Below are 23,542 nucleotides of genomic sequence, written 5' to 3' on the forward strand. Positions count from 1 at the left end.
ACGTTTTCTCCTATACGTACCTGCCTACAATAACGTTTAATTTATAAGTGAGGCACAATGAGAGATTAACAACACTAATTAATAAACCAGAACAATTATAACGCTATATTGTACTAAAAGTTATGTGAGTGCAGTCTCCCTGAAAACACCTTGCTCTCCTCTACTCACCGAATTTCAGAGGAGGCCTCTAGCTGACAGGTGTTCCCGGCTCCCAGTGGCGAAAGGTCTACAGGGAAAACAGGTGAACACTATCAAAGCACGCTTATCCCCGAGCCTTGAAACCAGTTTCAAGGGATCGTCTCTGATTAGGGTTCTAGAATGACTCGCCACGGAAGATAACCTACTTCTCGCGCCGGTCTGCAGGGTTCCTGCAGGGCTGCCGACGGGTGGTCCTGTTCGCGCGGAGCTTAGCGTGTCCCTACCACTCCTCCCGGCGACAGGAGTCCAGGGCTGTTCAGACTGCCCGAGCCATGTCGTTAAGGGGAGCGCTCGCACCTCCCAGGCTGCGCCGCTCCGGACCCCGCGAGCCCCGGGCAGGCAGCAGGTCCGCCCGCGGCTGAGCGGCGTCGGCGCCTGACAATGCCCCCTCGCGCCCCGGCCTCGGCGCCCGCTCCCGGCTCCAGCGCGCCTGCACGTACGTAGCCTTCACGTGTGTGTGGAGACGGAGTGCATGTGTGGAGACAGGCATGTGCTCCAACAAATTTCGGTTACAGGCGCCGAAGACAGCACGCGGGGAAGGTAGGAGCCGCGTGCACGGCTCCGGCCCCGGGCGGGAGGCGGCCGCGAGCCGGGCCGGCCGCGCGCAAGTCGGGCGCCCGCCGCTGGAGTCCCCGCGTGCGGCCCGGCCCGGCCGCTGGGCGCCTCGACCCGACACAATAAACTCCGCGGGCGGGAGGGCCGAGGGGCCGAGGGGCCGAGCGGCCGGCGCAGCATCGCCATGTGAGCGGCTGCCGCGGCCTCGCGGGGACCCAACTTTCCCGGGCGGCGGCGCCCAACTTCCCGCCGCCCGCTCCGGCCCCGCAGGCCCGTGGCGCCGCGGGGAAGCGCGAGTAAGTGCTGGCGGCGGGGCCCTCCCGGCCCTTACCCGGCGCGCTGCGCGCCGGCCGCCTCGCCTCCCGGCCCAGGCGCGACCGCGGCGTTCTCTGAGGTGGAGTATTGCAAACATGGCGCCCCTTGAGCCCGGAGCCCTTCGCGCGGAGCCGGCGGCGGGGTCCGGGCGGGGGGAGCCGGGGAGGAGGGAGGAGGCCGGCAGGGAGGAGGAGGAGGCGGCCTGAGCGTCCCCCCCGCCCCCCGCGCCCGTCGCCGGCTCAGGCCCGAGAGGCGCCGGGCGGCGGGAAGGAGGCGGCACCGGAGGGGAGGGCCGGGCGCGGCAGCGGCGGCGGTGGCGGAGCCGGAGCATAATGGTGGGAAAAGCTCGGCGGCGGGGCGGCGGGGCGGCGGGGCGGGTGGGGGCGCCCGCGGAGATGGCGCGGCCCGCGTCGTGGAGCCTGCCTGGCCGCGGCCTCTGGGGCGGCGGCGGCGGCCGCGGGTGCTGACGGCCGCCCGCCGGCTCACGAAGGGCTCCGCGCTGCCGGGAGCTCTGTGGGCGGCGGGTCGGGCCGCGGGGCCTGCGAGGGCGGCGGCGGGGCCTGCAGAGGCTGCCGCCCGCCGCCCCCTCGCCTTGGGCGGCTGCAGGGAAGGCCCCGGGATGAGGCCCCTGAGGACCGCGCGGGGCCTGCTCGGGCCGGGAAGCCGCGGAGTCGCGTGAGGACCGCCCGCCGCGCCGCGGGCCCCTGTTTCGGCCAGGCCTCCGGGGCCCGTGCGCAGTCGGGGCCGGCGGGGAACGCGGCCCCGGCGTGTGGCGGGCGGAGAGGAAGCGCTCGTCGGCGCGGCACGCCGTGTGCTAGCCCGGGAGCGGCGGGCAGGGCTGGCCCGAGGCCCGGGGCGGAGATTCGTCGGTCCCCCGGGGCTGCGAGCGACCCCGGCAGAGAGGCCGCCGCCTCAGCAGGTCCCTGCGGACCTCCGGGACAGTCCTGCGGGGTCCGCCGGCCTCCTCCCACCCGGAGCTCCGGGGAGAAGCTGCTGAGGACGTGGCTGGGATGAGGGGCTGCCTGGGGGCGCCGGGACCCGGACTTTTAGAGTCTCGCTCGCGCTTTTCTCTCGAGCCGGGAGGAGGAGGAGCTGGCGGTGTGTGCGCCGTGCCGAGTGTCCGTCGTACGTTGATTTGTGTGCACCAGGGCCCGGTGTGCTGTGCGGTGTTTAACGCGGTGGGCACCCGGCACCCGGGCTCGTGTGGTGTACTGTGTCATGTGCAGCGTGCACGAAGTACCCGGTGTCGTACCAGGTATACGGTGTGTACGTGTATCTTCCTCACCTAGGCTGTGCACACCTCCCCGGTGTGCACAGTGTGTGCATCGTACCCTGCTGCCTTATGAGGTGTGTATGCGCTACTCCGTGTCATATACAAGTGTATATAGGATGTGGATAGTATTAAATATATTGACCCTACCTTGTGTCATATATAGTGTGTTTGTAGTACCTGGTGTCATAGATGCTGTGTCTATAGTACCAGCTGTCATATAGTGTGTGCACACAGTACTCGGGGTCTTAGATGGTGTGTACATAGAGTCTTTGTCACACTTTGTATGCAGCACCCAGTGTCATATACAGTCCTTTCGCATTACCCAGTATTCTGTGCAGTATGTGCAGGGTACCCTGCCGCTATATGTGGTGTGTATGCAGTGTTCGATGTCATATATTAGGTATATAGTATCTGGTGTCATATGCAGTGTATATGTATATACAGTACCTGGTGTTATAGTTTGTATATATGTATCTGGTGGCATATACAATAGTACCCAATGGACTACCTACACACCGTATATAAAACATTACCTGGTTTTATGTATGGTGTGTAGGTAGTACCCAATGTCATATGCACCAGACATGCACTATCCTTGCCACATATATCTCTACCCAGTGTCAGATGCAGTGTGTACCCAGTACCAAGTGTCATATGTACTGTGTATACAGTATCTGCTGTCATATCCAGGATCTAGTGACATGAATGTTTGTGAGCTTGGAGGAGGTACCCAGGTGGTCCATTCAGGGCCCTGCCGGTAGGAGGGAGTGGTGCAGGTTCGGTTTTTAGGGAGGTCTAGAGCCCCTGTTCTGCATCCCACAGTAAGCTGAGTCATATGGAGGCAAGAGCATTCTTAAAAAAATTTAATGTGTTTGTCCAAAGGCAGAAAGTAAATGTTTACTTGTTTTCCTCTAAACTGAGAAATATAGTAATTTTAGCTTAGTAATTATGGGGTGCACAACGGTTTCAGATTTTTTAGATCGTGATTTTAATTAATGGTTGGATATTATCAGGGAGATAGTGTTGGTTGTACTTTGAAAGTTGAAAAGTTTGAGTGCTTTCTGGTAGGCAGGATCATCTTTGTAATTTTCCTGAATGTCTGAATTTTTACAAGCAGGAGACAAAAATACGAATTTCTGTACAGGCATTTAATTTGCCTTGTCTTTGACTAGCTGGCACAGGTTACATTATAGTTGCTATTTTTGGTTGACTCATCTTTCTAAGATGACCAGGCAAGAGAATCAAAGATTAGAGGATATGGGATGTGATTATGACTGAATCAAAATATTTGCCTTGCTTACCTCTGTGACTTAAAGGATTTCTGTATTTTACATGGTACTTCCCCCCATAGATATTGCTCATTTGAAAACCAAATCTTCCTTTTACAGTCTCTAAATTGGACGATTTATTTTTGCAATTACCATTTGTGAGGTGTTTAAATAAATGTACATATATGAGCTTGCAGCTTTACGAAATCAATTAAAATGTTAAAATTTAGTTCTTTCATTGATACTGAATATTCCTAGCATACCATTCTGTTGGTGTTTTTTGTTTTTATTTTTTGAGACAGAGTCTTGCTCTGTTGCCCAGGCTGGATTGCATCGGCGCGATCTCAGCTTACTGCAACCTCTGCCTCCCAGGCTCAAGTGATTCTCATGCTTCAGCCTCCCGAGTAGCTGGGACTACAGGCGTGCCTCACCACACCTGGTTAATTTTTTGTATTTTTTAGTAGGGGGCCATTTTACAATGGGCCAGGCTGGTCTCGAACTCCTAGCCTGAAGTGATCCACCTGCCTCGGCCTCCCAAAAGTGCTGGGATTACAGGTGTGAGCCACTGCACCTGGCCCTGTTGGTGTTTTGAATGGATGTCATGCATGTTTCAATGGATGACATACGTTTGCTTGGACTCTCATCTTTCTTTTTTTTTTTTTTTTTTTTTTTTTTTTTTTGTTTTTTTTTTTTTTTTTTTTTTTTTTTTTTTTTTGAGACGGAGTTTCACTCTTGTTACCCAGGCTGGAGTGCAATGGCGCGATCTCGGCTCACCGCAACCTCCGCCTCCTGGGTTCAGGCAATTCTCCTGCCTCAGCCTCCTGAGTAGCTGGGATTACAGGCACGCGCCACCATGCCCAGCTAATGTTTTTGTATTTTTAGTAGAGACGGGGTTTCACCGTGTTGACCAGGATGGTCTCGATCTCTTGACCTCGTGATCCACCCGCCTCGGCCTCCCAAAGTGCTGGGATTACAGGCTTGAGCCACCGCGCCCGGCCTGGACTTTCTTTCTGTAGCCCTCCGAGTTTTTTCTCCTTAGGGTTGTTCCAGTAGTGTATAATAGAGGCATTCATACCCTTTGGCATACCTTAATTGAGACACTGAGAATTTTCAACCTATCTGAGAATTTTAATACTTGCAACAAAAGTATCAAAACGCTGCTCTAACTTGCTTACTTAAAGCCCTAAGCCTCTGGTGTCAGATTTTCCTTAACTTCCTAGTCCTTCATTTGAATTCTGCATGGAGAACATCATTACATTTAAGCAAAAAGGCTGTATTTGGGGAAAAAAAAAAAAAAGAAAATAGACTTAGCCTTATGATAGTTAAAACTTTTCACTGTTTGAAAACTTTAAATTGGATTTAATACTGAATTTTGTTTCCCTTTTTTTTTTTCCCTTGAGACAGTCTCACTGTGTCACCCAGACTGGAGTGCAGTGGTGCAAACTTGGCTCACTGTGTCTCTGCTTCCTGGGTTCAAGTGGTTCTCCTACCTCATTCTCCATAGTAGCTGGGATTACAGGCCCCCACCCACTATGCCTGGCTAATTTTTGTGTTTTGCCTGGTTGGTCTTGAACTCCCAGCCTCAAATGATCTGCCTGCCTTGGTCTCTCAAAGTGCTGGGACCACAGGCATGAGCCACTGTGCCTGGTGTATTATTACTTTGATGAATGATATTATTATTCATTTATTTTCATTATTCATTTGATGAATAATTTTATTCATTTGGATAATACAAATAACTAAAATACACTGTGAGAGTTCTTATTTTAACCATATGTGTTTTACATTAGTATTTTTCTTTTTTTCATGTCCGTCAGTCCATAACTGCTTCAAGTTGAATTTTCTGTATTTCCTTGAAGCAGGTAGACTTTCTGAATAAAGAAAAACTGGTGTTTTCTCTTCATTTGATCTTTGTTAAACCCTCACCAACGTTTCTACTAGGAATTCAGCGTATTTGAGTTTAATTTCTACCTATATCTCTCATATACCAGCTTTCAGTTAGTTGCAGTGACATTATCAAGTTTGCAGAACAAGTGTAAATCTGCTTTGATACAGTGATTTGTGCAGATATTAGTGACATGGAGGTTGTTCTTCAGGTTATGAGTGGTTTGTCCTTTGTTAATCTCGACTTTTGAAGTATTTGGTAGCCACAATTTTGTGACATAAATGAGGACCATGATTATAATAGTTCATGTTTTGCCTGTCTACTGTATATCAGCCACTATGCAGAGTTACTTACATGTATACTCTCCTACTTAAAAAAACGAAACACATTTTTTTTTTTTTTTTTTTTTTGGAGATAGGTTCTTGCTTTGTTGCCTGGGCTGGAGTGCAGTGGCGCCATCTCAGCTCACTACAACTTCTACCTCCTGGGTTCAAGTGATTCTCATGCCTCAGCCTTCCAGGTAGCTAGGACTACAGGCAGGAGCCACCCCGCCTGGCTGATTTTTGTATTTTTAGTAGAGTTGGGGTTTTGCCGTGTTGGCAAGGCTCTCAAACTTGTAGGTGATTTGCCTGTCTTGCCCTCCCAAAGTGCAGGGATTACAGGTGTGAGCCACCGTGTGCATCTACACGTTGTCATCTTAAAAGCATAGCAGTCTTCCTTTTAATTATGGAAGGTTCATCCCATCTCATCCCATCCCAGAGACAGACAGACAGACAGACACAGACACAGACACACACACACACACACACACACACACACACACACACACACACGAGAAGTGGATGAGATATGTTTTGAGAGAGAGTGTGATTTATATAACGTAAAAGTTTGAGAATCTCTGGGATAAGCGGTAAGTGCTAGAAATGAAGATAATGTGAGGGAGATAAGAATCCAAATCAAAATAATGTAGTAGTCTTTTTGAATAATCACGGCTTAGCTGCAGTTTTAAAAACATATGAAGAAATGATTTATTGCTTAAGGAAATATTGTGTATGTGTATGTGCTGTTTCTGTTTTTCCAGTAGAAAATCCGGAGAGTTGTTTGTATCGTGAAAATGCCATACAAGCTTTAGTATGAAAATTATTTGCAAATGCAAAGAAATCTGTAAAATTTAAAAATTGAATTTTTTTTAGTGTTTGTGCAATCCATTATATGTCTTAGGAGAGAAATTTGGCAAATTAATAGACATAGATATTTAAATCAATTAGATGTTTAATCTTTTATTTCATGTATATTTTTCCTATTCAAGACAAATGTCCTGATTTTTAGCTTAGCTTTCTTTTAAGGGGAATTTAGCATATCGGAAAATATTTTCATAATAAAAGTACTGGGTAAATTCTTTTAAAATATGTTTGATTAGATAGCAGTAGAAATAACCTTACTTGCACATACTTCAGTTATTGTTCACACTGTTAAGTCATTGTAAAGTTACAGTTGCATTATGTGGCACATTTCACTTAATGTTGGTGACATCTGCAAATGTCCACAGTGCTTGCTCCATAAATGTCTAAAAGTTTTCTCACTTTTATGAAAAACTGGAGATGTAGAAATGACAAAAGTAATAGAGTGCTGCTATTTCAGAGTTTTAAAGGAATCATATAGACTCTTTGATCTGTTTGTTTTTGAGAGGTGAGAGGGATATATTTACAGATCACTTAGCTTACACATTAATTGGAAAATGTGTTTTGCTGAAAACTTATGCACATAATATTTTTATCTTTCTGTAAACTTAATATTTCAGTATAGTAGGTAAACTAGTTTGGCTTTAAATCAATGCGTTTATAGTTCAAGTTACTTTATAGTTTGTTTCATAAGATCAAACTAAAATATTGTATTTTCATATAAGTAGAATATATGCAATTTTAATATCTTGACTTCATTTATTAATACATTGTTATTTATCGAAACTGTGCTATGTGCCATACCTTTGCTAGATGCTGAGGCGAGCAAGATGAGAGGGCTCTCACCATTATAGAGTTTAGAGTTCAGAATAACATAATTACTGAAGCACGCATAATAAAATGAAAGGCAAGAGGACTGCTAGAGCCCAGGAGTTTGATGCTATGTATGGTTAGCTATGATCAGCCACTGCACTCCAGTCCTGTGGGACAGTGTATGAATTAAGATACGTCATATTTGAGTTAAGATTACTTGCAAAGTCTTAGCACTGATGATATAAAATTTATTCTGATTGTAACTTTGAGATTTTACTATATTAACAATCTGAGTATTTTTAAAAGCAACTTTATTATGAATTGGTAACCTTTAAAGTACTCTGTTGAAAAGTAGAGCTGTATTAAATATCAAACATATATTATGTTCCCCACATATTACCGGAGCATTTAAATGAAAGATAGATCCAATTTAAATATTTAGTTTTTTGTTCTCTGTTATTTGGTCTGCATGTATGTTAAGTAAATTTAAACTATAGTTTAAGAGCAAAGGATTTTCATTCCTAGTTTAAACATTTGTCATGTGAACAGGAAAGATATTACAAAATCTAAAGGATTTCTTTTGAGAGCTTCTCATATAATATTAGCTCTCATAACTGGGATTAAAATACTATTTTTAAAAATTGGAAGATAGTATGGTTTATAGCAAGAGAATCTGACATATACGTTTTAATTTGGATGTACATATTAGGTCGCTTTACAAGTACTTTGCAAGTAATTTTTAGGAAGCTGAGTTTAATCATGAATGTGGTTTGTGGCAACACCATTTGTGTTGTTTGTGTTTTGTTTTGTTTTTAGACAGGGTCTCATTCTGTCAGGAGTGCAATAGTGAAAACTCTGGTCACTGCGGCCTCTGCTTCCTGGGCTGAAGCAGTCCTCTCACCTCAGCAGTTCCAGTAGCTAGAGCTACAGGTGTGTGCTACCATGCCTGGCTAATTTTTTTGTAGTAATGGGGTTTCACCATGTTGCCCAGGCTGGTCCTAAACTCCTGAGCTCAAGTGAACCACCTGACGGCCTCCCAAAATGCTAGGATTGCAGGCGTGAGCCACCTTGCCTGGCCTGTTGTTTTAAAGGTGCCACTTTTTGAGCGCCTACCATGCTAGGAAATTTACATATCCCATTTAGTCCTCACAAAAGCATCATGAAGGATGTGTCATTGTGACAATTTATAATAAGGGAATAGACTCAGAAGGGTTAAATTACTGGTGCCCAAGGTCATAGATACATAATCAAATTGGTCTGAATTCAAGTATATAACTACCACATCTGTAATCTGCCATGTGACTCTGTCTCCCTAAAACCCATCAACTTCTTAGATCTTTATAGTGTTATACCTTTCCTTTCCCAATGCACTTTTATAAGTCTGCAAAAGTACATAATATTAACAAAGTATAAAACTGTGCCCACCCTGCTTATAAAAGCAGGCGATAGGAAGACAGGAGTAATAGAATGTTTTGATTGCCCAGAGTTTCCTTGTATGAAGTTCTGGTTAATGCCAACTCACTGGTAATGACAGCTAGTAATCTGAGAATGAGCATGGATAATTGGTTCATTTTCTTGCTGTCACTATGGCTATGGTAGCTCACATTAGGCAGATAACGTGATTCAGGAGCAGGAGCACTAGGGCGGGGAACCTACAGTCTTTATTTTAATATGTAATGGAGAAAATTGTTTTAAAATATTTGGAATTATCTCCAACACTAAAGTGTTCTTGCTGTCTTAGAGAGGGAAGTCATTGTCTTGAGGAATCTTACAGATAAGTTCAGTTTGGATTCAGATACCTAATTTCTTGAAAGCTGTATTAAATGCTAAGGTTTTAGCATTCCACTGGGTGTGTACTGGCGTCTAAAATAAAATGATACCATTTTGTGAGAAGCATATGGTAAAGAGAGAAATAATCAAGTGAGTGATTGCACCCACAGATTGAGATCATCCTGACACTCATCAGCAGTGATACTGCAATGAGATAATTGAGGGCTAAGCATGGGGGAAGTTCTCAGTTTTTGAAAGATAGTATATTTTTTAGTTTCTCTTCTTGTAGATTCTTGATTTATCTGCTTCTTGCTTGTGTTTCTATCTCGAAAGAATGTCTGAGAAATGCTGTTTTAGAGAGCAGGTCCTTATTTTTGATTGAATTTTGACATGGAGTCCTTCCTCAATATAAAATATACCTACTTTCCCTGCCCAGTTTTTGCAATACAAAAAAATGAGAAAAATTTATTTGGGCTTTTCATTGATGTCAAATTTAATAGGTTTTGGGAGGAAGTTATTTACCCTTAGAGATGTTGTCTTTTTAAATTATAGAGGATGTTAAGTCTACAGTATTTTTTTGAATGTACTTATAGTTTAGCATTTTTCTTATATGTTTAGAAATATCAAATTTAATATTAAAGTACCAGAGATCTTTTATTTCACAATACTTATTTTACCAGTCTGCATATATATGTTCTACAATTATAATTTCTTTTTTTTTTTTTTTGAGATGGAGTCTCACTCTGTTACCTAGGCTGGAGTGCAGTGGCACCATCTTGGCTCACTACAAACTCCACCTTCCAGGTCCCGGTTCACGCAAATCTCCTACCTCAGCCTCCCACATAGCTAGGATTGCAGGCACGAGCCACCATGCACACCTAACTTTTGTATTTTTTTAGTAGAGACGGGGTTTCACCATGTTGGCCAGTCTGGCCTCGAACTCCTAACCTTGTGATCTGTCCTCTTCGGCCTCTCAGAGTGCTGGGATTATAAGTGTGAGCCACTGTGCCCGGCCTACAATTCCAATTTTAAGAAGCCTTTCATTTGTGATCAGTGTTCATGTTGGATTGTTTCAGGTAAGAAACTGCCATTTGAGACAGTGGCTCATGCCTGTAATCACAGCACTTTGGGAGGCTCAGATGTGCAGATCAGTTGAGCCCAGGAAGCACAAGTTGCAGTAAGCGGAGATAATGCCACTGCACTCCAGCCTGGGCAACAGAGCCAAGGCCCTGCCTCAAAAAAAGAAAATAGAAACTGTCATTTGAATCATTTGAGAGTTAATTTTTAAATATTTTTAGGACTATCCAGATAAAAATAGTTTTAGTCTCAGTTATTTTTAAATGAATTAAAAGCTGAACAGCCAGCAGTCCAATTTAAAGTTAGGCTTTTTCTCTGCTCATGCTGAGGAAGAATTTACTATTGTTAAAATAAATAAATGAGGTACAAATACAATAGTATTTGTACCTCATTTATTTATTTAATTTTTAAAAACAGAGTCTCGCTCTGTTGCTCAGGCTGGAGTTCAGTAGCACCATCGTGGCTCACTGCAGCCTTGATCTCCTGAGGTCAAGCAATCCTCCTACCTCAGCTTCTTCAGTAGCTGGGACTATAGGTGCATGCCACCACACCTGGCTAACTTTTGTATTTTTTGATAGAGGGGAGGATTTTGCCATGTTGCCCAGGATCATCTCGAACTCCTAGGCTCAAGTGTTTTGCCTATCTTGGCTGCCGAAAGTGCTGGGATTACAGAGGTGAGCCACCTTGCCCAGCCTATTTTTTTAAAATAAACTATTTAGAATTTTAGATGACAGTGTTACACAACTCACATTAGGAACCAGGAGTGTTTTAGCATAGTAGTTCTCAGTTATGGCTGGCTGAGCATCTGAATTCCTTTTATTTCCTTAACAAAAGCATTAAATCAGAATCTCAGGAGTTGTGTCTGGGCTCTAATTTTTTATTTGTACTATTATATATATGCATACGTATTTCATTAGCTTTGGGGTACACATGGTTTTTGATTACATGGATAAATTGTATACTGGTAAAATCTGAGATTTTAGTGTACCTATCACCTGAATAGTGTCCATTGTGCCCAATGTTTTAAAAATATTAAATATTAAAGAGATTTTAAAAATCTTACTCTTTTCCCCTCTTTCTTATTCTGGGTCTTCAATGTCCATGATACTCCTGTGTATGCTTTTGTGTACCCATAGCTTAATTTCCACTTACAGGTGAGAGCATACAGTATTTGACTTTCCATTCCTGAGTTATTTCATTTAGAATAATGGCTGATAGCTTCATCCCAGTTTCCACAAAATACATTATTTTTTTTATGGCTGAGAGTATTCCGTGTGTGTGTGTGTGTGTGTGTGTGTGTCACTTTTTTTTTTTTTTTTTTTTTTTTTTGGTTGATGGACACTTAGGTTGGTTCTATATCTTTGCAATTGTGAATTGTGCCACAATAACCATACACATGCAGGTTTCTTCTTGATGTAGTGACTTCTTTTCCTGTGGGTAGATACCCAGCAGTGGGATTGCTGGAGCAAATGGTAGATCTACTTCTAGCACTTTAAGGAATGTCTGTGCTGTTTTCCATAGAGGTTGTACTAATTTACATTTGTATACATTCCCATAAGCACTCTCTTTTCCCCACATCCATGCCAATACCTATTGTTTTTGACTTTCTAATAATCACCATTCTGGTGGGGATAAGGTGGTAACTCACTGTGGTTTTAATTTGCATTTCCCTGATGTTTAGTCATATTTAGCATTTTCTTATGTGTTTGTTGGTTATTTGTATATTTTTCTTTGAGAAGTGTCTATTCATGTCATTTTGTCCACTTTTTGATGGGAATATTTTTTTTTCTTGCTGATTTGAGTTCCTTATAGATTCTGGATACTAGTCCTTGGTCAGATGCATAGTTTCCAGATATTTTCTCCCATTCTGTGGGTCGTTTATGCTGATGATTATTTTCTTTGCTGTACAAAAGCTTTTTAGTTTAATTCTTATTTATTTTTGTTTTTGTGGCATTTGTTTTTGGAGTCTTAGTCATAAATTCTTTGTCTAGGCCACTGTCCAGAAGAGTTTTTCTTATGGTTTCTTCCAGAATTTTTACGGGTTTTGGTTTTAGATTTAAGTCTTTAAACCGTCTTGATTTTTGTATAGGGTGAGAGATGGGGATCCAGTTTCATTCTTCTACGTGTGACTTTCCAGTTTTCCCAATACCATTTATTGAATAGTGTCTCCTTTCCCCAATTTTGTTTTTGTATGCTTTGTCAAAAATCAGTTGGTTGGAAGAATTTGGCTTTATTTCTAGGTTCTCTATTCTTTTCCATTGTTCTGTGTATCTACTTTTATATCAGTACCATGCTGTTTGGGTTACTACAGCCTTGTAATATAAAGACAGGTAATCTGATGCCTCCAGATTAGTTCTTTTTTACATAGGATTGCTTTGGCTATCTGAGCTTTCTTTTGGTTCCATATGAATTTCAGGAATTTTTTTCTATTTCTATAAAAATGATGTTGGTATTTTGGTAGAAATTGCATTGACTCTGTAGATTGCCTTGGGCAGCATAGTTATTTTCAGATACTGATTTTTCCAATCCATGAACATGGGATGTATTTCCATTTGCTTGTGTTACCTTTGGTTTCTTTCAGCAGTGTTTTGTAGTTCTTGTAGATATCTTTCACTTCCTCTGTTAAGTATAGTCCTAGAGTTTTGTTGTTGTTGTTTTGTTTTTCCAGCTGTTGTAAATGAATTCTTGATTTGACTTGATTCTTAGTGATATGGTTTGACCATGTCCCCACCCAAATCTCATCTTGAATTGTAGCTCCCATAATCCCCATGTGTTGTGGGAGGTAATTGAATCATGGTGGTAGGTTTTTCCCATGCTGTTCTCATCATGGTGGATAAGTCTCATGAGATCTGATGGTTTCATGAAGAGCAGCTCTCCTGCACAGGTTCTCTTGCCTGCCTCCATGTAAGACACACCTTTTTTTCTCGTTCACCTTCTGCCATGATTGTGAGATCTCCTCAGCCATGTGGAACTGTGAGTTCATTAAACTTCTTTTTCTCTAAAAATTATCCAGTCTCAGGTGTGTCCTTATTAGTAGTGTGAGAACAAACCAATACACTCAGCTTGGTGGTTGTTGGTGTATAGCAGTGCTACTGATTTGTGTACACTGATTTTGTAGCCTGAAACTTTACTGAATTCATTTATCAAATCTAGGAGTCTTTTGGAAGAGTGTTTAGTGTTTCTAGGTATATGAGCATATCATTGGCAAACAGATAGTTTTTCTCTTTTCCAATTTGGATGACCTTTATTTCTCTTTCTTGTCTGATTACTCTGGCTATGATTTCCAGTACTGTGTTGAGTAGAAGTAAAAGTAGTTATCCATGTCTTCCAGTTATTAAGGGGAATGCTTTGAACTTCTCCCCATTCAGTATGGTGATGACTATGGGTTTGTCATAAATGTCTTTTCATATTTTGAGGTGTGTTTCTCCTATTGGGCTCTAATTTTTTTTTTTTTTTTTTTTGAGACAGAGTCTTGTTCTGTTGCCAGGCGCCAGGCTGGAGTGCAGTGGCACAATCTTGGCTCACTGCAGTCTCTGCCTCCTGGGTTCAAGCAGTTCTCCTGCCTCAGCCTCCTGAGTAGCTGGGACTACAGGCATGCACCACCACACCCAGCTAATTTTTGTATTTTTTTTAATAGAGACAGGGTTTCACCATGTTGGCCAGGATGGTCTCTGTCTCTTGACCTCATGATCCACCTGCCTCAGCCTCCCAAAGTGTTGGGATTACAGGCATGAGCCACCGTGCCCAGCCTGGGCTCTAATTTTTAAAAGTTAAACAGTTTTATTTTAGCTTTTCAAGTTTAAAATTTTTATTTTTTGAAGTGGGCAGAGGTATATGCACCTTTTAAAACACTTGTTTTTGAAATAGCTTGTATAAAATGTTGTACCCTGGGATTTTTAGCCCCAGTCCTCAGAAATTCTCTTTCAAGAAGCAGATCCGTGAAGTTTCCTTAAAAAGAGGATAATTAAAATAACCTGAAAACGCATCCTCGATGAAAGCCTTAAATCTTTTCAGATTCCTCAAACATGCTACTGTATTGCCAGGGAAGATGGATATCAAAGGGTATCATTGGTTGTTATTCCCTGATGGTCTCAGATATAGCTATAATACAGGTAAGTACACATTATATCTTGAGATACATTATAGTCAGGATATGGGCTGCCATCCAGTTTGAATGTCTGGGCATTCCAGTAATTTGACCAAAAAGCAGCAACACAGTGTTCCTGCCTGACCTGTATTCAGCTCTCCAGGATGTCTCCTAATCCTCGTAGGCATCAGAAAAACTTGAATGTCTTTCCCTGGGGCAATCAGATCAACGGTCTTGGAATTATGCCTTCAGTCAATAGTGAGACCACCTGAGAAGGTTTTTCAGGCTCTGCCTAGCTCTCTGGCTAGCCTTCTCTTTATCCCTGGTGTCTGTCTGGATTTCAGAAATCACACCTGGTGATTATTGATATTCCTCCAGGTTGGGAGTATTATTTCCATGTACAGATGGTTCTACAGGTTTGGCCATCTACAGAAGTAGATTTGAGTCTTTAAACTGAGTATCAGAAGAGTATGTCTTCCTTTGCTCTGGGAAGAAGTCCTTGAGGTGTAAGACTCACTGTGGCTCCAACTCCTACTGTCCAATATCTGCATTCACACCTTAGTAATTGTGTTACTCACACTAGCGTTTTGAGGCCTCACATGTATCCCAGGACCTAGGTAGTGCCTGATAATTTCCGTAGGTTTCTTTAATTTCTCTTTAATATAGTGTTCCTAATTCTTCACCGATTCCACAAAAGTCAAGCTTCATGGCGAGTGGAATTTTAGGGAGAGACCAGGTAAGGCTCCCTGGGCTTGTTGCTGACAGGGCACTCACCATGGCCTCATCAGGGCTCTTCTGACAGCACAGCACAGCCTTGTCCACCATTGGTTTTCCACTGGCATCAGTGTCCTTACTGTCTTCCATATAGACCTCAGGTGATAACTCACAAAGTTAGTCTGTTTTTAAAGTATGCTAAGTCAAATTTTCTTAAATGTACATAATTTTGTCAGTTTTAGATTACCAGATACAGTCAAGAATTATATTCTTAATTGTTGCTCTTAGAATTGCATTTTAAAGAGGAAAATTTTATGAAATTTGGACTTAACAGAGTGGAAAATGTTAGATGGTTATCCTAAACATTGTACATGATAGGAAGGGAAGAGGATCTGAAGTCTGATTCATACAAAGTAATTGACTTTGGAAAATACAAATTTTTGGAGAAGAAAGATTGAACCGAAACTTGGCCACTCCAGTCTAGGATCTCATTCTCCTCAGCTCAGTGAGACTACAGGCTCCCTTTGGATCTCCGTCCCTGCACTGTGGCCTGGGAATTGCTGTGAGGCAGAACACGGGTTATTATTGTTATTTTTTAAGATGGAGTTTGCTCTTGTTGCCCAGGTACAATCTTGGCTTACCACAACCTCCACCTCCTGGGTTCAAGCGATTCTCCTGCCTCTGCCTCCTGAGTAGCTGGTATTACAGGTGTGTACCACCATGCCCAGCTAATTTTGTGTTTTTAGTAGAGATGGGATCTCTCCATGTTGGTCAGGCTGATCTCTTAACTCCTGACCTCAGGTGATCCACCCACCTCCGCCTCCCAAAGTGTTGAGATTACAGGCGTGAGCCAGCGCGCCTGGCCATTATTTTAAAATATAGTTTACTTTTGAAAGAACACCACAATAGTAAATAATTACTTAATACATTTACTGTTGTCATTAAAAATATTTGCATATTAAATTCTGGATATGTTTCAGTGTAAATGGGAACTAATTTTATACTTTATCAAGTCTCACACTTTAAATAGACATTGTATCACTTAGGAGAAGGGCAATTATTCTATTGTGGGAGTGCTAAAACAGAACCTAAGGAAGTGCTACACTTCTTTCTCTTCCTTTTTGATGGAACCCTGCTCCTCAGATAGAGTGGCCGCTAGTTACTTTGCTCACTCCATCTTCAAAAATAGCAAGGGGAAAAAGTTTGTGAAATGGAATAATAAGTGAAGGAAATAGTTTGCCAGGATTCACGCAAAGGTAGCCCAAAAGTGTTAGGGATGGATGTGAGCTGGCCAGTACCATCCTAGCAAGTTTTAGAGAATCTGTGCCTCAGGCTGTGACCATTTTTACTGCTGATGAGATGGGATTATTCTGGAAAATATACCTTCAGAAGTCACAATTAATAATTGTATATATGTTTTAGTTTCCTGGAGACCGACTCTCCTCCCTTAATCCCCAAACCTGTTTTTACTCCTGGACCTCAGAATCCTTCTCCACCCAGTACACTAGGCAGTCATTACAAATTTATTAGAAATGTGAAATGACACCAAACCTAATTGACACCCCTCTTCAAGATTACAAGAAACATATTTTAACCAAATTAAAACTCAGTACTACCAAAAAAAAAAAAGAAAGAAAAAAAAAAAACCTCAGTACTTTAGAAAGAGCTATTATATTGCCATAACAGAAGTATTTGGTTATTTAGCTATAGAAAGTACCAGATTTATTGACACACATTGTCAGTGTCCACTGTTGGCCATGTCTACTGTTGCCTGACATTTCACAATGTGTAAAGTAATTGTGAAATTTCCAATTTTATTTCACATTTAATGAAATATTTTATATATAAGATGGTATCAAAAATAAGACAAATGTGTATTCTCCAAACCAGAATTCTATTGCTCAAAAGTTGGACATCAGCCTGAAGTGTGTTGTGATTCTGGTGCCACGTGGCATTAGAGTGAGTGCCAGGAGCTGTTTTTCCCTCGCATGTCTTTGCTAGGTTTGATCTAGAAAGTGGCCGTATAATTTCTTAGTTCTTTTTCCTGTTGTTCATTCATTATAGTAATATGTATACAGAGAAGATTTTTTCCTTCCTTATGGTATAGTCTCTTTTGCATGGAATGGCAAATAATTAATGGTTTAAAAAATTATAGTAATTCCCATGTAATCAGAATCTAAATAATGGAAAAGTTCAGTTGCAAACCTTTTCTTTGGTCTAACTTCATTAATTAATTAAAACATGCTACTTTCAAAGATAAATCTATTAAGATAAAAGAGAGTCAGTACAGGTTGAGGTATCACCCGAATTGTCTGTGGTATTATGCTATTGTTGTCTGTAGTATTACGCTACTATTACAATGTATATAAAATATAAACTAGTGTGTTATCCTACCTTTTACAATCATTCCTTCATTAAGCAAGGTGTGTAACTTTTGGTGTAAGCTTGTTTGTATTGGAACAGATTGAAATTTCCTCTTGTCTTTCTGCCCTTGAATATCGTTAGTCATGTTATTAATGTACTGATATGTTCTCTAAGTAATTGACATTCTACCAGTTTTGAAGTAGAACATTGTTATTTGCTATTTTTGTCAGATATGAAGTTTACTATTATACGATCTATATGACAAATCTCAAAAAATTGGAGAAATGAAACATTCTGGTTAATTTAGCACAGACAAGTATGATTGCTATATAATAAGTGAATAGCTAATTAAAAATGAATATTAATAAAAATGCTTACATATCCTGTTTCTTCAATTTTTGAGTTCCTAATAGACAGTGATTATGTCATTTTAACTAACTTGTTAGGAAATATTATAGCAGATGACAGGATCACAATAATCCCTGATCTCCCATGCTGTTAGTTACTCAAAGTTGGCTGTCTCTAACTAGAAATACCACATTTTTCCTTTTTTTAAAAATCTACCTCTTTTATTGGCATACATTCTATTTATAGCAATAACATATACAGAATGTTTATTGTATGCTATAGAAATGGCCATTCAAAACATTTAAAAAGGAAAGATTACATACTTTATTATACTTAGAGTTGATTCTCATTGTTCACCATAGTTATGCACTGAATCAGTGAGTGCTGACCTATTGCCTTAGGAGAAATACAGAGTTTGGTTCCTGAGAGCCTGTGGTCACAACATTTTGTAAACCAAAGTGCCATTTGTATTAGATGGGTTCATTTGCCAATCTCATTGTAAAACAAGCCAGTCTCTTCCACATAACCCATTGCTGTGAAAATATTTGCTTTAGCAAATATTAAGAAATTTCTTTTGCAGCCTCCTGATCTGCAGAACCTGCCTTGCCTTCAAGTTTAACATGTTCATGCCATATCACCTTTTGAACGTGAGGCAGCCAGCACTAGCCAAGAAGGGTTTAACATTTTCCTTACCCTGTGTAAAAGAGACCAAGAATTTCTTTGACTTTCATCTTCCCAACATTGGTGTTGACTACACTTACTCTTTGATTGATTGTCATCCCATGAATCCAGAAAGTTAGCTACTTTTCTGTTTTTTATATGACTTCATCACATGCTATAGTTGTTACTGTAGCACTTTTGAAATGGCTTCATATACAGATTAGTGCATTTTCTCTTCCTTTTTCCGGATGTATCATATTGTTGAATCATTGACATTGAACTCATGGGCAGCAGCACTATCATTCATACCTGAACAAAAGCTCATCTAACACATATACAGTGTTACAGTGTCTCTGTAAGGCACATCACAGCCTTCTTGCCCTTAGGAACACTAGACAGCACTTAAGCATTACACTTGGGGGCCACTGTAAACAACAAAATCACAACGAAAAACACAAGAAAGGGAAACACCTGGCATCAGATCTCAAGAAGGATGCCTGTTATCACAGTCTGAGTACTGAAACAAGGCAGAACATCGTCGCGGGGGCCCCAGCTGGGAGTGCGCATGCTGAGTGACTCAATTTTCAGCTGCTCTGTGCATGTGTGCAGTCATATGATGTGAGAACATCATAAGGATTGATTTTAGGATTACAAATAATTTTAGCAAGTAGGAACATTTGCAAATACATAATCTGCAAATAATGAGAATTGATGTGGATAAAATAGCAACAGCTCTGTATCAAGATTTTTATAATTTTCACATCTTCTAATTCTTTATTAAAAAATCAATTCTGTACTGACATTTCATGGCTGCAAATGAAATATAAGAAAATTTCTCTTATTTTGTCTCCCAAGTACTAACCATGCCTAATCCTACTTAGCTTCCAAGATCAGATGAGATCAGGCGTGTTCAGGGTGATAAGACCATATTTTGTATTCTATCAGTTGGACATTTTTTCCCATATAATTTTATCTCTTTCTAACCTAGGTAGTAGTGGCTTAATATATAATATGTTCTTGGTATATATGGCCTTAAAAGAAGAATCATTGTTAGGCTTTGGATTTTTTATTTTTTGTCAGAAAGCATCTCATATGGTTAAAAAGAAATTGAGATTTTTATGCTGAAAAGGTACTTTTTGGATATGTAGTTTTAAAACTTAAGTTGAGAAAAGTGTATGCAAAAATCTTAAAGGAAAAGATGGACAAATTTGACTATATAGAAATTTAAAATGAAAAACCCTTTTGTTAACAAAGAAGGGAACTAGAACTGTATTGGCAATATAGATGATAACTCAAAGGATAATATTCCTATGGTATATAAAGAATTTTTTTTTTTTTTTTTTTTTTTTTTTTTTTTTTTTTTTTTTTTTTTTTTTTTTTTTTTTTTTTTTTTTTTTTTTTTTTTTTTTTTTTTTTTTTTTTTGAGACAGAGTTTCGCTCTTGTTACCCAGGCTGGAGTGCAATGGCGCGATCTCGGCTCACCGCAACCTCCTCCTCCTGGGTTCAGGCAATTCTCCTGCCTCAGCCTCCTGAGTAGCTGGGATTACAGGCACGCGCCACCATGCCCAGCTAATTTTTTGTATTTTTAGTAGAGACGGGGTTTCACCATGTTGACCAGGTTGGTCTCGATCTCTTGACCTCGTGATCCACCCGCCTCGGCCTCCCAAAGTGCTGGGATTACAGGCTTGAGCCACCACGCCCGGCCTATAAAGAATTTTTGGCTGGGTGTGGTGGCTCACACTTGTAATTCAAGCACTTTGGGAGACCAAAGCAGGAGGATCTCTTGAGGCCAGGCTTTTGAGACCAGCTTGGGCAGTATAGTGAGACCCCATCTTTACCAAAACAGCAACAACAATGAGAAACAAAGGAATTTTGAAGAATCGTTAAGAAAATGGCAAACGATTCAGTGAGAACACAAGTGATACTTCTCTAACACACAGAAAAAAATGTGCTTGAAATGATATTTGGCTTCGCTAGTAAGTTTTTAAATAGCAAATTTAGACATGATATGATTTTTGTGCTTTTGGTTTTGGCCAAGATTAAAACAAGATCAAAAATCTAAAAATTAACTAATAGCCATAATATTTATAATTGGAAAAACTCATGCCTTTATTCAGAGGGGAACTTCCACCCTCTTTTACCATAACCAAAGAGGTCCTCTTTGGGAGACTGGCTGTCATCATGGCGGTGTATTGACATTTTGGTGTACAGCAGACTTAAAACAGTTATAAACGGACAAGGGAATCCTTTGAGAAACCTACATACAGTTACTGGCCATTGACTGGCAAACATTTAGGGAGGAGCTAGAGAACGACAAATTTCAAGCACATGAGTGCAAAAGCATGACCATTTAATTTATAGCAGGGATTTTTCAAGTCTCATGGGCTTTGCCCTGCAGGGGCTATTTGGCTTTGTCTGGAGACAATTTTGATTGTCATACCTTGGAGGATACTGTAGGTATCAAGTAGGTAGTGGCCAGGGATGCTACTGAACATCTGATGATGCACAGTATGGCCCCACAGCCAAGAACCATTGGCCTCAAATAGCTTCAGGGTTGAGAGAACCTGCTGTAGAGAAAAGCAGCCCTTGTGCAACTGAGTTGATTTTTTTTGTATTGTTGCATATGATGACCCTGGGGATTTAGAAACTTGTTTATATTCTGTTTAAGCAGATCTGGGCATTTCAAATACATGTTACAGTTGCAATCACATCTTAAGAAATTTTTAATGCTTAGAGAAATCACATTTAGTTGGAAAATTTATGGAATGTATTTTTAAATTAGGATAAATCAAACCTTAACTGCGCATTCGTGTTTTACTTACACAAAACACATAACTAAAACTTATGGATGGTAGATCCTTTTTCCTCTGTTCATGTGATTAACTTCTTAGAATAAATATGCTGCATGCTTATTATATACTTTAGCTTAAAGGCCCTTATTAAGTAAAAACAAAATAACTAGGTCTCCAACCTTCAGATAATGTGAGAACCATAAATTTGGATTCATGTTAAGTAAGTTTTTATGTACTTACTGGCCATTTGTGTATCTTTTTTGGACAAATATCTGTCCAAATACTTTGTCCATGTTTTAACTGGGTTATTTGTATTTTTATTGTTGGAAGAATTTTTATATATTCTGAATAGAACTTCTTTATCAGATATATGTTTTGCAGATTTACAGAGGTTTTTTTACATTCTGTGGTTGACTTTTCACTTTCTTGATGGTGTTCTTTGAAACAAAAAAGTTTTTAATGTTGATGAAGTCCACTTTTTTCTTTGGTTGCATTTTAACATGATCCCTCTTTTTTTTTTTTTTTTTTTTTTTTTTTTCCCGTATTAGCTGATTGTACGTCACTATATGGATGCCCCATACTGTATTCAACCAGTTCCTTATTGATTTACTATTACAGATAGGGCTATGATAAATGACTTTATGTATACCTCATTTTGTGATTTTTGCCAATGAGATTGGTGGGTCAAAGAGTAAATGTATATGTAATTTTGGTGATTATTGCCATATTTCCCTCTATAAAGATTGTGAAATTTTATGTTCCCACCAGTAGTGTATGAGAATGCCTATTTCCCTGCAGTCTATATGGCAGAGTACACTGCCAGGCTTTTAGAGTTTTGCTAGTCTAATATGTAGAAATGATATATTAAATGTAATCTAAAAATTACTTTAATAATAAGATAAATTAAGCATCTTTCCATAAATTTATAGGCCTTTGTATTACTTTCTGTGTTTTCTGCTTGTCTATATATTTTGCCCATTTTTTTTTTCTCTTCGATTTTGGGGCTTATTCTGAAATTTTAGAGGTTCTTTATGTGTAAGGGATATTAGCTCTGAATTTATAAGTTGCAAATATTTCTTACACTTTAACCTATTCCATTTGTCATTTATATTTTTACTTTGTTTATGATATATTTGAGATGTGCAAAGGGTTTAATTTTGCTTTTTAGGTTTTACGTTTACCTGTTTGTTTCTACTCTGGTTTTAAAGGAATTTACTCATATTTTCATCTAATACTTGATTTTGATTTTCTGACTTGATTGTATTCTTCATTCTTTTGAGTTTTCTGTATATATAGTCATATCATCGGTGCCATATGCGAATAGAAGTTTTACCTCCTTTTTTTTCCAGTTTTGATTCCTCTGATTGCCTTCTTATGTAATTGCATTGGTAAATACCCCCAATGCAGTATTACATAAGAATGGATACAGTGAGGATCCTTAACTGTTTGCTTATTTTAGCACAGAATCTTCTAATATTTCCCCATTAAGTAAGATGATAGCTTTGAAGCTAATAGGTATACAGGCATACCTTGGCTATATTGTAAGTTTGGTTCCAGACCACCACAACAAAGTGAGTCATACAAATTTTTTGGCTTCTCAATGTAGATAAAACTTATGTTTACACTATACTATAGTCTGTTCAGTGTGCAACAACACTCTATCTAACAAGACAGTGTGCAGACCTTGATTAAAAAATACTTTATTGCTAAAAAGGCTAACAATCATCTGAGCCTTCAGTGAAGGGTCTTGCCTTGATGTTGATGGCTGCCAACTGATTAGGGTGGTGGCTGCTGGAGGTTGGGATGTCTGTGGCAGTTCCTTAAAATAAGGACAGCAATGAAGTTTGCCACATCTATTGGTTCTTCTTTTCATGAAAGAGTTCTCTGTCGTTTGTAATGCTGTTTGATACCATTTTACCCACAGTGGAACTATTTTCAAAATTTGAGTCAGTCCCCTCCAACTCTGCTACTGCTTTATCAACTAAGTTTATGGAGTTCTGAAACCTTTGTTGTCATTTCGGCAGTGTTCACAACATCTTCATCAGGATTAGGTTCCATCTCAAGAAACTACTTGCTTATTCATAAGAAGCAACTCCTCATTCATTAAAGTTTTATCATGAAATTATAGCAATTCAGTTACATCTTCAGGCTCGACTTCAAATTCTAGGTCTCTTACCGTTTCTACCACATCTGGAGTTAATTTGGTCCGTCAGAGGAATCACTATATCAGCTTTAGACTTAC

The 23,542-nt window shown here is 40.4% G+C and overlaps 1 protein-coding gene across 14 annotated transcripts in view; it reads left to right on the top strand.

The window, feature by feature from the left end:
- Positions 1-347: 347 nt before the first annotated feature.
- Positions 348-23,542, top strand: part of ZMYND11 (zinc finger MYND-type containing 11) — a 124,426-nt gene continuing 101,231 nt past the window's right edge. For 4 of the 14 annotated variants that reach the window (XM_017519263.2, XM_017519275.2, XM_017519259.2 and 1 more), the window contains exon 1: positions 405-738. The gene's annotated coding sequence lies outside the window, so the exon portion shown is untranslated. Of the gene's footprint in view, positions 1,148-1,274; positions 1,404-23,542 lie in introns of those variants that run through there. The other 10 variants (XM_017519260.2, XM_037735148.1, XM_017519261.2 and 7 more) reach the window with 7 other exon arrangements.

Source organism: Cebus imitator, unplaced genomic scaffold, assembly GCF_001604975.1.
Source record: "Cebus imitator isolate Cc_AM_T3 unplaced genomic scaffold, Cebus_imitator-1.0 Scaffold732, whole genome shotgun sequence".
Lineage (NCBI taxonomy): Eukaryota > Metazoa > Chordata > Mammalia > Primates > Cebidae > Cebus > Cebus imitator.